This window comes from Bufo bufo, chromosome 2, assembly GCF_905171765.1.
Source record: "Bufo bufo chromosome 2, aBufBuf1.1, whole genome shotgun sequence".
In the NCBI taxonomy this organism is placed as follows: Eukaryota; Metazoa; Chordata; class Amphibia; order Anura; family Bufonidae; genus Bufo; species Bufo bufo.
In genome coordinates this window covers 707,417,910-707,433,209 of record NC_053390.1, presented here as the reverse complement: position 1 = coordinate 707,433,209, position 15,300 = coordinate 707,417,910, and the positions used below count along the sequence as shown (strand labels likewise).

General features: G+C 42.9%; 1 protein-coding gene across 1 annotated transcript in view; it reads right to left on the bottom strand.

Moving 5' to 3' along the window:
• Nucleotides 1-7,915, bottom strand: part of TLR3 (toll like receptor 3) — a 51,075-nt gene extending 43,160 nt beyond the window's left edge. The window contains exon 1 of the mRNA XM_040418756.1: nucleotides 7,810-7,915. The gene's annotated coding sequence lies outside the window, so the exon portion shown is untranslated. The remainder of the gene's footprint in view (nucleotides 1-7,809) is intronic.
• Between the last annotated feature and the right edge of the window lie 7,385 nt (nucleotides 7,916-15,300).

Genomic DNA, 15,300 nt, shown 5'->3' with positions numbered 1-15,300 from the left:
CAATACAAATTCAAAGGGCAACCCGTGTCATTGAAAAGCCCCTCTCAGTCCACGACTATAATTTGCTCATGGGAGGGGTGGACTTCAATGACCAGATGTTGGCTCCCTATTTAGTTTCCCGCAGAACCAGACGCTGGTATAAGAAGGTGTCTGTATATTTAATTCAATTGGCGCTCTACAATAGTTTTGTTCTCTACAGTAAGGCTGGGAGAACACGATCCTTCCTCAAATTCCAGGAAGAGATCATCGAGAACCTCCTTTACCCAGGAGGTTCCGTGGCCCCATCCACCAGTGTAGTTAGCCGTCTACACGAGCGACATTTCCCCAGTGTCGTTGCTGGTACCTCAACCCAACCGCCACCCCGAAAAAAATGTCGTGTCTGTAGCAGGAGTGGAATAAGGCGTGACACCCGCTATTTCTGTCCTGACTGTCCGGACCACCCTGCCCTATGCTTAGGAGAGTGTTTCCGGAAGTACCACACACAGGTACACCTAGCATAGGGATCACATCTCACCAGGACAGGCACACAGGGCTATTAGGGCCCTTTCTCTCACAGCTGCTGCAAACCTCTCCTTTCACCTGGGATAAAGTGCATAACGTACTTCGCCACATCTTTGGGCGATTTGCGCTTTGCACATTGTCCCATGGGGAAGGAGAGGTTTGTTCTATAAAGGTAAAAAAAACAAAACAAAAAAAAAATTACCGGTAAGTAAAAAAGTTAAAAAAGTTTAAAAAAGTTAATATGTTCTGTTCTAAAGTTAATAAAGTTATTGCTTTGCGGCCTGGTTTTTTCTTTTTTCTTTTGTTTTTTTTACCTTCCAGGTGGACCAACCGATCGACCAGCTGCAGCACTGATGTGCATTCGGACAGAAGCATTGCGCTGCTGTCAGATTACACGCAAGTCGGTGTATGCGGCGCTGCAAGACGAGATTTCTCCTCTGCAGTAAAAGATATGTTTGCCGAGGCATATGAGCTGAGGAGGTGGCGGTGTTCATATACTTTGGCAAACACTTTGTATATATAAAAAAAAAAATCCCGGCAATGATTTATTCATCCACATCGATTGATGTGAATGGAGAAATCTGGTTTGCCAGGGCATACGAGCTGAAGTGGGTATGGATGTTGGGCGGAGCTCCTATGTCCTGGCAGACGCCTTTCCCCTCCTTTTTCTTTTTTTGGCAGAGATTTTTTCATCCACATTGATCGATGCGAATGAAGAAATCTGTGCCGTTCATTTTTTTCTTTCAGCCCAGAGGCTGAACGGAAAAAAAAAATCTCATTACCTGTATGCTCAATATAAGGAGAATAGCAGAAACTCCTAATGCTGGGCATACATGTAATGATTGCGGAGACCCTCAAATGCCAGGGCAGTACAAACACCCCACAAATAACACCATTTTGGAAAGAAGACACCCCAAGGTATTCGCTGAGGGGCATATTGAGTCCATGAAAGATTGAAATTTTTGTCCCAAGTTAGCGGAAAGGGAGACTTTGTGAGAACAAAATCAAAAAAATCAATTTCCGCTAACTTGTGCCAAAATTTTTTTTTTTCAATGCACTCGCCATGCCCCTCATTGAATACCTTGGGGTGTCTTCTTTCCAAAATGGGGTCACATGTGGGGTATTTATACTGCCCTGGCATTTTAGGGGCCCCAAAGCGTGAGAAGAAGTCTGGTATCCAAATGTCTAAAAATGCCCTCCTAAAAGGAATTTGGGCCCCTTTGCCCACCTAGGCTGCAAAAAAGTGTCACACATCTGGTATCTCCGTACTCAGGAGAAGTTGAGGAATGTGTTTTGGGGTGTCTTTTTACATATACCCATGCTGGGTGAGATAAATATCTTGGTCAAATGCCAACTTTGTATAAAAAAAATGGGAAAAGTTGTCTTTTGCCAAGATATTTCTCTCACCCAGCATGGGTATATGTAAAATGACACCACAAAACACATTCCCCACCTTCTCCTGAGTACGGAGATACCAGATGTGTGACACCTTTTTGCAGCCTAGGTGGGTAAAGGGGCCCACATTCCAAAGAGCACCTTTCGGATTTCACAGGTCATTTACCTACTTACCACACATTAGGGCCCCTGTAAAATGCCAGGGCAGTATAACTACCCCACAAGTGACCCCATTTTGGAAAGAAGACACCCCAAGGTATTCCGTGAGGGGCATGGCAAGTTCCTAGAATTTTAAATTTTTAGTCACAAGTTAGTGGAAAATGATGATTTTTTTTTTTTTTTTTATACAAAGTCTCATTTTCCACTAACTTGTGACAAAAAATAAAAAATTCTAGGAACTCGCCATGCCCCTCACGGAATACATTGGGGTTTCTTCTTTCCAAAATGGGGTCACTTGTGGGGTAGTTATACTGCCCTGGCATTCTAGGGGCCCAAATGTGTGGTAAGGAGTTTGAAATCAAATTCTGTAAAAAATGACCTGTGAAATCCGAAAGGTGCTCTTTGGAATGTGGGCCCCTTTGCCCACCTAGGCTGCAAAAAAGTGTCACACATCTGGTATCTCCGTACTCAGGAGAAGGTGGGGAATGTGTTTTGGGGTGTCATTTTACATATACCCATGCTGGGTGAGAGAAATATCTTGGCAAAAGACAACTTTTCCCATTTTTTTTATACAAAGTTGGCATTTGACCAAGATATTTATCTCACCCAGCATGGATATATGTAAAAAGACACCCCAAAACACATTCCTCAACTTCTCCTGAGTACGGAGATACCAGATGTGTGACACTTTTTTGCAGCCTAGGTGGGCAAATGGGCCCACATTCCAAAGAGCACCTTTCGGATTTCACAGGTCATTTTTTACAGAATTTGATTTCAAACTCCTTACCACACATTTGGGCCCCTAGAATGCCAGGGCAGTATAACTACCCCACAAGTGACCCCATTTTGGAAAGAAGAGACCCCAAGGTATTCGCTGATGGGCATAGTGAGTTCATGGAAGTTTTTATTTTTTGTCACAAGTTAGTGGAATATGAGACTTTGTATGGAAAAAAAAAAAAAAAATCATCATTTTCCACTAACTTGTGACAAAAAATAAAAAAATTCTAGGAACTCGCCATGCCCCTCACGGAATACCTTGGGGTGTCTTCTTTCCAAAATGGGGTCACTTGTGGGGTAGTTATACTGCCCTGGCATTCTAGGGGCCCAAATGTGTGGTAAGGAGTTTGAAATCAAATTCAGTAAAAAATGACCTGTGAAATCCGAAAGGTGCTCTTTGGAATATGGGCCCCTTTGCCCACCTAGGCTGCAAAAAAGTGTCACACATCTGGTATCTCTGTATTCAGGAGAAGTTGAGGAATGTGTTTTGGGGTGTCTTTTTACATATACCCATGCTGGGTGAGATAAATATCTTGGTCAAATGCCAACTTTGTATAAAAAAAATGGGAAAAGTTGTCTTTTGCCAAGATATTTCTCTCACCCAGCATGGGTATATATAAAATGACACCCCAAAACACATTCCCCACCTTCTCCTGAGTACGGAGATACCAGATGTGTGACACTTTTTTGCAGCCTAGGTGGGCAAAGGGGCCCATATTCCAAAGAGCACCTTTCGGATTTCACAGGTCATTTTTTACAGAATTTGATTTCAAACTCCTTACCACACATTTGGGCCCCTAGAATGCCAGGGCAGTATAACTACCCCACAAGTGACCCCATTTTGGAAAGAAGAGACCCCAAGGTATTCGCTGATGGGCATAGTGAGTTCATAGAAGTTTTTATTTTTTGTCACAAGTTAGTGGAATATGAGACTTTGTAAGAAAAAAAAAACAAAAAAAAAAAAAATCATTTTCCGCTAACTTGTGACAAAAAATAAAAAGTTCTATGAACTCACTATGCCCATCAGCGAATACCTTAGGGTGTGTACTTTCCGAAATGGGGTCATTTGTGGGGTGTTTGTACTGTCTGGGCATTGTAGAACCTCAGGAAACATGACAGGTGCTCAGAAAGTCAGAGCTGCTTCAAAAAGCGGAAATTCACATTTTTGTACCATAGTTTGTAAACGCTATAACTTTTACCCAAACCATTTTTTTTTTACCCAAACATTTTTTTTTTATCAAAGACATGTAGAACAATAAATTTAGAGCAAAATTTATATATGGATCTCGTTTTTTTTGCAAAATTTTTCAACTGAAAGTGAAAAATGTCATTTTTTTGCAAAAAAATCGTTAAATTTCGATTAATAACAAAAAAAGTAAAAATGTCAGCAGCAAAGAAATACCACCAAATGAAATCTCTATTAGTGAGAAGAAAAGGAGGTAAAATTCATTTGGGTGGTAAGTTGCATGACCGAGCAATAAACGGTGAAAGTAGTGTAGGTCAGAAGTGTAAAAAGTGGCCTGGTCTTTCAGGGTGTTTAAGCACTGGGGGCTGAGGTGGTTAACAAGCAGCCTCCTGGCCACAGGTTGCCTGTGATTGGTCTTGTTGCCCTCACCAGCATTTTTCTATTGTGCCATTCTGTGTGTGTTTTTGACCTCGGCTCGGTTTTTGACCTCGACCTTGTGAGCTCCCTGGAATTGACGTGACCTCTTGGCTTCTGACTCCGGATTGTGTCTTGACCTCGTTATTGCATTGCTCCCTGTGTACCTGCGTGACCTCCTGGCTTTGGCTTTGGCTTGCCTGACTCTGTTACGGTACTTCTCTATCTTCTTAGGACCCTGCACGTATCTAAGCGAGGGACTGCCGCCAAGTTGTACACTGTCAGTTAGGACGGGCCGTGCAAGTAGGCAGGGGCAGAGGTGGGTTGGAGTTTAGAGCTGCACTTATCCCTACCCTTTGTCGTGACATCATCCCTATTATTGACATCATCTCCTTAGCAACCATCCGTGAAAATCGCATTGCATCCGCACTTGCTTGCGGATGCTATGCGATTTTCACGCAGCACCATTCACTTCTATGGGGCCTGCGTTGTGTGAAAAATGCAGAATATAGAACATGCTGCGATTTTCACGCAATGCACAAGTGATGCGTGAAAATCACCGCTCATGTACACAGCCCCATTGAAATGAATGGGTCAGGATTCAGTACGGGTGCAATGTGTTCACGTCACGCATTGCACCTGCACGGAAAACTCGCCCGTGTGAAAGGGGCCTAAGAAAGAATGTATCCACTGATGTATGTTTAGTATTTGTAGTCATGAAGCCATCATAAATGGGTTAATTGTAACTTCTATCTTCATTCAGCAGGACCTGCGCTGACCTCAAGGCGCTCACCACGTGGTGAGTGCGATAACATCAGAGCAGGTCCTTTTGCAGGTTCTGCAAGAAGAAGAAAGAAGACGATAACGGCTGCGCGATCAAGTGGATGAGGTGAGTCATTTAAAAAAAAAAAAATTGAACCCTCAATGGACATTTTACTTAGCATTCTGTATTCAGAATGCTATTATTTTCCATTATAACCATGTTATAATGGAAAATAATAAAATCTACAGAACACCGAACCCAAACCCGAACTTCAGTGAAGAAGTCCGTGTTCGGGTCTGGGTGCCAACATTCAGTTTTTTATCACGCGCGTGCAAAACTTATTAAAATGTTTTGCACTCGCGCGGAAAAAACTGAACAACGCAATCGCAGACAAATTGCGTGTGAACTCGAGCGGGTTTCCCTGAATCCACCCGCAACGCATCCAGACTGAATCTAGCATGCTCGTCTGCAAGGGGCCTTACTGGCTTTGTCCATTACACAACGGTTAAAAGCTACTGTATGTAGTTCTGTTGAAACTATGAAACAGCTGATCGACGGGGGTGTGGGCCTGATCATATATTGATGGCTTATCCTGAGGATAGGCAACCCATATTAAAATTAAGGAAAACTTAGGCTACATTTACACCACCGTATGTGTTTTGGGGTCCGCAAAAAAACGGATGAAGTCCGTATGGCATCCGTTTTTTTTTGCGGATCCATTGTAACAATACTTATACTTATCTGCAAAACGGACAAGAATAGGACATATTCTATTTTTTTGCGGACCCGTTGAAATGAATGGGTCCGCATCCTATCCGCAAAAAAAATGAACGGACACGGAAACAAAATACATTCGTGTGAATGTAGCCTTAAGCCAGCTTAAAGAGCTCTAAAGAACTGTATTTCTGTGCATAGTTGAAATCTGGTGAAGTAGACAAGTAATGAACAAGATCTTCATGGACATGTATGTCTGTCCTCCAGATTAGTTTTCCCAATCATCCGTCATATATTCTAGCATCTCACTTTCCCATTCATGATTAGTTTTTCACCAGACAGAAAAATTTCTTTCTGCGGAAATGACACAATAGGTTTTCTTATTCCTAGGAATGTGTTTGTACAGCTATGACCCTTTCATTAAAGGGAACCTGTCATCTGGATTTTTGGTATAGAGCTGAGGACATGGGCTGCTAGATGGCCGCTAGCACATCCGCAATATCCAGTCCCCATAGCTCTGTGTGCTTTTATTGTGTAAAAAAAACGATTTTATAGATATGTAAATTAACCTTAGAGGAGTCCTGTCTCCTCCATGCTTCAGAGATGAGTCCAGCGTTCTCTGACTCTGAGCCCGGCCACGCCCACTGTGAAGGAGCCCAGCACCGCCCCGCATCCTCCGAATCTCCTCCTTGCTCCCCGATGTCACAAAACTAGAGCGCCGTAATCTCGTGATGCGCGAGCTAGCGCATGCGCAGTTCGTTCCCTGAGGCTGATGCTAGCACAGGGAAGGAACACTATGCTGACACTGCGCATGCGCAGGTTCGCGCATCGCGAGATTACGGCGCTCTAGCTTTGTGACGTCGGGGAGCAAGAAGGAGATTTGGAGTATGCGGGGCGGTGCTGGGCTCCTTCACAGTGGGCATGGCTGGGCTCCGGAAATGTTAGTAACAGCTCCTTGGGCTTCTTACTTGCCTCAATTACATATATATATATATAGAAAAAGAAGATCCGCAGCACTCCTTCAAGTAAAAAATGTGCAATTTATTCACACATGTCAGCAAAGACATGTGTGAATAAATTGCACATTTTTTACTTGAAGGAGTGCTGCGGATCTTCTTTTTCTACTGATTTCGTCCTATATCGAGGGACCACCGCGGGCACCCATACAATTACAGCAGTATCTGAAGGAGTGCTGCCTGACCTTCTCCATATATATATATTATATATATATATATATATATATATATATATATATATAATAGTTTTTTTGACACAATAAAAGCACACAGAGCTATAGGGACTGGATATTGCGGATGTGCTAGCGGCAATCTAGCAACCCATGTCCTCAGCTCTATACACAAAATCCTGGTGACAGGTTCCCTTTAATGCAAATCTAGGGGTACAGGGGTGCACCACCAATGAGGCCAGGTGAGGCGAACGCCTGAGGGAGCACCAGGTAGGGGCAAGAGGGGGCAGCAGAAGGGCAATGAGCAATGAGCGCTTTTAGTGTGGCAAAGGGGTTAGGTTAAGAAATTGGCATGGGGGGGCGCCATTTCAGTTTGCGTCTCAGGCAGCAGAAAGGTTAGGTGCGCCCCTGTGCCTATGATTGTCAGTGGGTTGAAAGCAATAACACTGCCCACCTATATGCAGTATTACTTTTTATTCTCCAATGTTTGTCATCCTATCATTCCGATTAGCCATGGTGCTAAAGGCGGAGAACACCTGTAATTGTTAATTGATGACAACCTAAAAGGTTTATCACTGTGCATGCAACAATGTACAGCCTGAGATCTGCCATAGCAAATATTGTGTGCAAGTAGAAAGATTACTAACTATTAACCAAAGATCCAGCTAAACAAACAGGTATAGCATAAGATAAGTACTGAACGATTACACTTACACTTGTCTATGAAGCTTACAGACACTTCTGGGCAGGAGAGCTGACAGTTAAGTTCTTCTTTCAGCGCACAGCATGCAGGCCATATCAAAGAAACACAAAGACTGTACCAAGCCTGCACATTGTAGTTGGAGGAGGGTTAGAAGGCTGATCTGACTCACTTGGGCAGACCCACAGCCTGGGGAGAGTTAACTCGTTATAGACATTACACCCACATCAGCACTGTGGTTAGAGCTTTCTCTGACCCACATACATGCCGCTCAGTGTGTCATTCTCCCCATATCACTCTTACTTTAGGAATTCTTCCTCTTTTTAGAAGGGAAATGTCTCTTTCTTGATATACAGTAATGGCAATGATTTGGGCTGATTTTTCTTTCCGAAACTTGTACTGATTACTTTAGGGCCCCAGGCATGCTCAACCTGCGGCCCTCCAGCTGTTGCAAAACTACAACTCCCAGCATGCCTGAACAGCCTACAGCTATCAGCTTACAGCAGGGCATTGCGGGAGTTGTAGTTTTACAACAGCTGGAGGGCCGCAGGTTGAGCATGCCTGCTTTAGGCAATTGTTTGCATAAATTAGTTAGTCCATAAGTATTATAGTAATTATACTAAGTTTTTCAATACAAGTGGATCCTACAAAAGATGTATACTGTGCAGTGCAATATTTTTATAGTGGCACTCAGTGGTAGATGTATGCAGTCGTAAGGCATACAGCTTCATGCATTGGGGCGATGCATTCACTACTTTGGTGTGTACAGAGCCTTACCTAAAAAGAAGAGCATGGGCGCTGGTGTAAAAGGCACTCCTCCCCAACTCCATCCACGTCCCCCCACAAATAAAAAAAAGACTCCACTACAAAACCAACATTTGCTTGGTGGGTCGTCAATGGTCGCAGTAATCGTACTGACCCAGAGAATGAAGGGAACAGGTCAGTTTTATGGCATAAGGAATGCCGTAAAAAATTAAAACCATAGAACTATGGAGCAATTGTATTTTTTTACAATTCCACCCCATTTGAAATTTTTTGCCAGGCCCTACTACATTGTATACAATATTATGGCCAGGTATACACGACGTCATTTGTCGCACGACAATTTTTTATAATGTTAGTCTATGGCAGGGCTGGCCAACCTGCGGCTCTCCAGCTGTTGCAAAACTACAACTCCCAGCATGCCCAGTCTGCCTACAGCTATCAGCCTACAGCAGGGAATGGTGGGAGTTGTAGTTTTACAACAGCTGGAGAGCCGCAGGTTGGCCAGCCCTGGTCTATGGTGTCGCACTGCGACATGCTGCGACTGCGACGCGACATGCACAGCATGTCACAGTGCGACACCATAGACTATCATTATAAAAATTGTCGCGCAACAAATGTTGCAGTGTAGTTGTGCCGTGTCGTCGTTACGACCTAGCCTAAATGTTGACATTCAAACTTTTCCAGAAAAAAAAAAAAAAACCCTCATAGGTCTGCGTGAATGGGAAGGTAAGGAATGAAAAACAAAAATGCAAAAAAGGGAAAATCACTGCGTCATAAAGAGGTTAAAGGCATATTTTAGGACTTATGTAGATAAAAAAGAAAGAGACAGGAGGCAGCGCCTCGTGTGTAAAACCGTTTGGTAGTTTTTAAAACAACAATACACTGATTGTGCTTACCGTTTTGGGTTGTGATGAGTCACAACTCCTTTGAATCACTTTTGCCGGTATAAGCCCGTCCAGCTTGCGGGGGTGACTGCTGCTGCTGCCCAGGTTCTTACCCGTTGCCGTGGGATACGGTTTCCGGGATATGAAGAATAGTGGATAGATTGAAAAAATGAACCTTATTTTGAAGCGGCGCTGCTGCAGAAGACAGGACTCGGGTAGGTAAATAAAAATGGATCTTTATTTGTATTAGTCTACGCGTTTCAGGGGCGGACTGCCCCCTTCATCAGGACAATATGTCTGTATCTAAGTACCTATAGTACAGACATACTGTCCTGATGAAGGGGGCAGTCCGCCCCTGAAACGCGTAGACTAATACAAATAAAGATCCATTTTTATTTACCTACCGGAGTCCTGTCTTCTGCAGCAGCGCCGCTTCAAAATAAGGTTCATTTTTTCAATCTATCCACTATATTTTAGGACTTACTTATAGATTATCTATCATTAGAATTGGTCATCAATATCAAACTGGTCCGACTCCCAGCACCACCGGCGATCAGTTTTCGCAAGCTCTGGTGCCAAAACCAGGTACTGGAAGTACATTGAATGGATGCAGCCCTGCAGTAACCATTATACAGTGTACGGAGCTGTGTAATTCGAGTGCCACAGCCTGGTGCCAATTTGGCATTTATGATACCTGAGACCCCATACATTTGCTTGGCTTGCATGGTGGTAAAATCTGCCACTGGTCACTGCTAGTGAACACGTGTTTCCTGTCTCAAAATGTTGCACGTAAATAACACATATGAGTTACAGATCATAAAAAGTTTCAGCATTTTGCATTAGTATAAAATATATAACTCTTTTAAAGACTGAGTTGCATTTCAACATCATGAAACAAGACAAGTGTGTACTTCTATCTCATGTCCATCACATGACAGCAAAGACCAAGTAACAAAAAGGGAAGATGAAAACCAAAGGAGAGTTTGTTCTTACTTTACAGAAGGCTAAAAATACTTGGCAGCAATGTGGGCAGCTCAAGTTGGCATCAGGTTTAGGGATGCAGAAATAAAACTAAATATACCAGCTAATAATATAATCAAAGGAGGAAAAGAAAGTCAAAGACCAAACATCTGATCACCAAGCATTTCCTGTATAAAGCCTCATTCACACATCAGTGTTTTGGTCGGTGATTTCCATCAGTGATTGTGAGCCAAAACCAGGATTGGAGCCTCCACAGACATAAGGTATAAGGGAAAGATCTGCACCTGATCTGTGTTTAGAGTCGAACCTGGTTTTGGCTCAAAATCACTGATGGAAATCACTGACCAAACACTGACATAGAAACATAGAAACATAGAATGTGTCGGCAGATAAGAACCATTTGGCCCATCTAGTCTGCCCAATATACTGAGTACTATGAATAGCCCCTGGCCCTATCTTATATGAAGGATGGCCTTATGCCTATCCCATGCATGCTTAAAATCTTTCACTGTATTTGCAGCTACCACTTCTGCAGGAAGGCTATTCCATGCATCCACTACTCTCTCAGTAAAGTGATACTTCCTGATATTACTTTTAAACCTTTGCCCCTCTAATTTAAAACTATGTCCTCTTGTAGCAGTTTTTCTTCTTTTAAATATTCTCTCCTCTTACCTTGTTTATTCCCTTTATGTATTTAAAAGTTTCTATCATATCCCCTCTGTCTCGTCTTTCTTCCAAGCTATACATATTAAGGTCTTTTAATCTTTCCTGGTAAGTTTTATCCTGCAATCCATGTACCAGTTTAGTAGCTCTTCTCTGAACTCTCTCCAAAGTATCAATATCCTTCTGGAGATATGGTCTCCAGTACTGAGCACAATACTCCAAATGAGGTCTCACTAGTGCTCTGTAGAGCGGCATGAGCACCTCCCTCTTTCTACTGGTAATGCCTCTTCCTATACACCGAAGCATTCTGCTAGCATTTCCTGCTGCTCTATGACATTGTCTGCCTACCTTTAAGTCTTCTGAAATAATGATCCCCAAATCCCTTTCCTCAGATACTGAGGTTAGGACTGTATCACTGATTTTATATTCTGCTCTTGGGTTTTTACGCCCCAGGTGCATTATCTTGCACTTATCAACATTACATTTTAGTTGCCAGATTTTTGACCGTTCTTCTAGTTTTCCTTAATCCTTTTCCATTTGGTGTATCCCTCCAGGAACATCCACCCTGTTACAAATCTTTGTGTCATCAGCAAAAAGACAAACCTTACCATCGAGGCCTTCTGCAATTTCGCTGATAAAGATATTAAACAATATGGGTCCCAGAACAGATGCCTGAGGTACCCCACTGGTAACATGACCTTGGTCTGAATGTACTCCATTGACTACAACCCTCTGTTGTCTGTCCCTCAGCTACTGCCTAATCCATTCAACAATATGGGAGTCCAAGCACAAAGACATGTAAATAAGGCATTAAACATATGATGCAAATAAAAGGCAGTAAAATCCTTACTTGTTCAGTGACACAACAGTCTCTCCACCACCAGAAGTTCACTCTTACTAGTGGGTGCTGCTGCAGAAAGACAAGTGTTCTGCTGTTTAGTATACTAATCTCTTTGCATGAATAAAGTTTAACCCTATGGTACATTAGATTCATCGCTCAATCACACTATTGTCTCCAACACATTAACTGACACATGTTTGACTTTCCCATATGAGGAATGTCTCTAGGAGTGCAGCTGTTCTGCCTTTTACTATATGCTTAGAAGTTAGAACAATACTTATACTGCCCTCTGCTGGGGAAGTTTAACTGGAAACTTTTCTAGCATTATTAAAATGATTCCAATTAATACTCTTTGTTGTTACCTGGTGGAAAACCAAGTCAACTGACAGCAACTTGAGTGATGTTCGCATTACACACCCCCTAGTGGTGGTGGTGGTGGTGGTAGTGGTGGTGGTGGGTTAGAAACAATTGTTTAACTGGTTCAGAAGGACTGTATCTTTTTACTAACCCCTGAAAGAGACACCTGAAGCAAATAAATTTAAGCACATATTAATAAAAAATATTTAGCCTATATATCCGATACCTTTAATGTGACCCATAAACTGTACAGATCCATTGAAAAATCTGTAAATAAAAATAACAAAGCTAAAATAATGTGGTTTCATAAGTGTGAACACCCTCATAACTGGGCATGCGGTTGCGTTCAGAATTATCCAATTACATTTAAATTCATGTTAAATATGTTAGTAGTCACTACACAGCTGCCATCATTTAAATTGATTCTGATTAATCCCATATAAAGTGCAGCTGTTCTAGCAGGATTTTCTTAGTCTTATTTTAAACAGTTTACGACACGTCAAAGGGATCAGTCAGGAGAAGGGTACAAAACATTTACAAGGCATTAGTTACAGTATGCCGAGGAACATACAAGTACAAAAACTTTGGAGACCCCTGAGGAAGATGGTGATTCCAGCGATAGACGTGGGACGTTTTACCCATGAGCCATGCCTGCCTTACGGTACTTTCACACTTGCCTTATTCTTTTCCAGTATTGAGTTCCGTCCTAGGGGCTCAATACTGGAAAAAAACTGATCAGTTTAATCCTAATGCATTCTGAATGGAGAGCATTCCAGTCAGTATGCATCAGGATGTCTTCAGTTCAGTCACTCGTACGGTATTTGGCCAGAGAAAATACCGCAGCATGCTGAGATTTTTCGCCCAATAAGATGCACCTGCCCATAAGATGAACCTAGGTTTTTGAGGAGGAAAATAAGAAAAAATTCTTTTTTTAACCAAAAGGTGTGCTTTTGGTGGATTTTGAACTAATGGTGGTCTGTGAATGACACTATTATGGGGGGTCTGTGGATGACACACTGTTGTGGGGGATCTGTGGAGGACACTGTTATTTGGGATCTGTAGATGACACACTGTTATGGGGGATCTCTGGATGGCACTGTTATGGGGATCTCTAGATGGCACTGTTATGGGGATCTCTGGATGGCACTGTTTAGGGGGACATCTGTGGATGACACTGCTATGGGGGGATCTGTGGATGACACTGCTATGGAAGATCTGTGGATGACACTGCTATGGGGGGATCTGTGGATGACACTGCTATGGGGGGGATCTGTGGATGACACTGCTATGGGGGGGATCTGTGGATGACACATACAGTCCTGATCAAAAGTTTAAGACCACTTGAAAAATGGCAAAAAAACATATTTAGCATGGCTGGATCTTAACAAGGTTCCAAGTAGAGCTTCAACATGTAACAAGAAGAAATGGGAGTGAGACAAAACATTTTTTGAGCATTCAATTTAATGAAAACAACAGGCTGTTTTTCAGCTGATCAAAAGTTTAGGACCACACATCAAAAAAACAACTAAACCCCCCCAAAACAGAAATCAAACTTCCAAACATGAACTCAGTACTGAGTAGCTCCGCCGTTATTGTTGAGCACTTCAAAAATTTGTTTCGGCATGCTTGATGCAAGCGTTTCCATGAGGTGAGTGGGAAGATTTCTCCAAGTGGTGAAGACGGCCGCATGAAGGCCATCTACTGTCTGGAACTGTTGTCCATTTTTGTAAACTTCCCTTGCCATCCATCCCCAAAGGTTCTCTATTGGATTTAGGTCAGGGGAACACGCAGGATGGGCCAAAAGAGTGATGTTATTCTCCTGGAAGAAGTCCCTTGTCCTGCGGGCATTGTGTACTGTAGCGTTGTCCTCTTGAAAAACCCAGTGGTTACCACACAGACGAGGGCCCTCAGTCATGAGGAATGCTCTCTGCAACATCTGGACATAGCCAGCGGCCGTTTGACGCCCCTGCACTTCCTGAAGCTCCATTGTTCCACTGAAGGAAAAAGTCCTTAATTTGGGTCGAGGATCGTCCAGTGTCTTGACGGACAGCCAATTGGATCCTCCGACTCAGTGCTGGTGAAATTTTTTTGGGTCTTCCACTTGACTTTTTTGTTCCATAACCCTCAGGATCATTTAAGAAATTCCAAATGACTGTCTTACTGCGTCTTACCTCAGCAGCGATGGCGCACTGTGAGAGACCCTGCTTATGCAGTTCAACAACCCGACCACGTTCAAAAAGGGAGAGTTTTTTTGCCTTTGCCATCACAACGTGTGACTACCTGACAGAAAATGACAATGAATCCACATCTTTGCACAGATTTGGCCTTTTAAAGGCATGTGGTCCTAAAATTTGAATCAGCTGAAAAACAGTCTGTTTCAGTTTAATCGTTATTTTCTATTAATTGAATGCTCAAAAAATGTTTAGTCTCACTCTCATTTTTTCTTGTTGCATGTTGAAGCTCTACTTGGAACCTTGTTAAGATCCAACAATGTAAAGTATTATTTTTTGCCATTTTTCAAGTGGTCCTAAACTTTTGATCAGGACTGTATATGGCATCTTATGCTATGTGCCATCCACAGATCCCCCATAACAGTGTCTCTGCAGTGTAGATGAACCCCAATACAGGGGTTGGGGGCCGGCATCTGGATTAGGAATGACAGCGGGGACCGGTGCAGTCCCTGTATTGTAATGCACCGGCCCTGCTCACTGTTGTATAATCTTATCTAACCTGCATTGTTAAGATATAATAATCATGTGTAATCCAGCTGTATTACTTACAACTAAGTTCCGTAGCAGAGAGGAGGGAGGAGTCAGGTCGGGAGGATGGGCGGGCGATGCGTCACTCACTACGTCACGCGCCTGCTTCATTCATAAAGTGGGCGGCGCAAGCGCATGACATAGTGAGTGACACGCCGCCCGCTCGACCTCCCGGCCTGCCTCCTCCCTCCTCTCTGCTTCGGAACTTAGTTGTAAGTAATACAGCTGGATTACACATGATTATTATATCTTAAC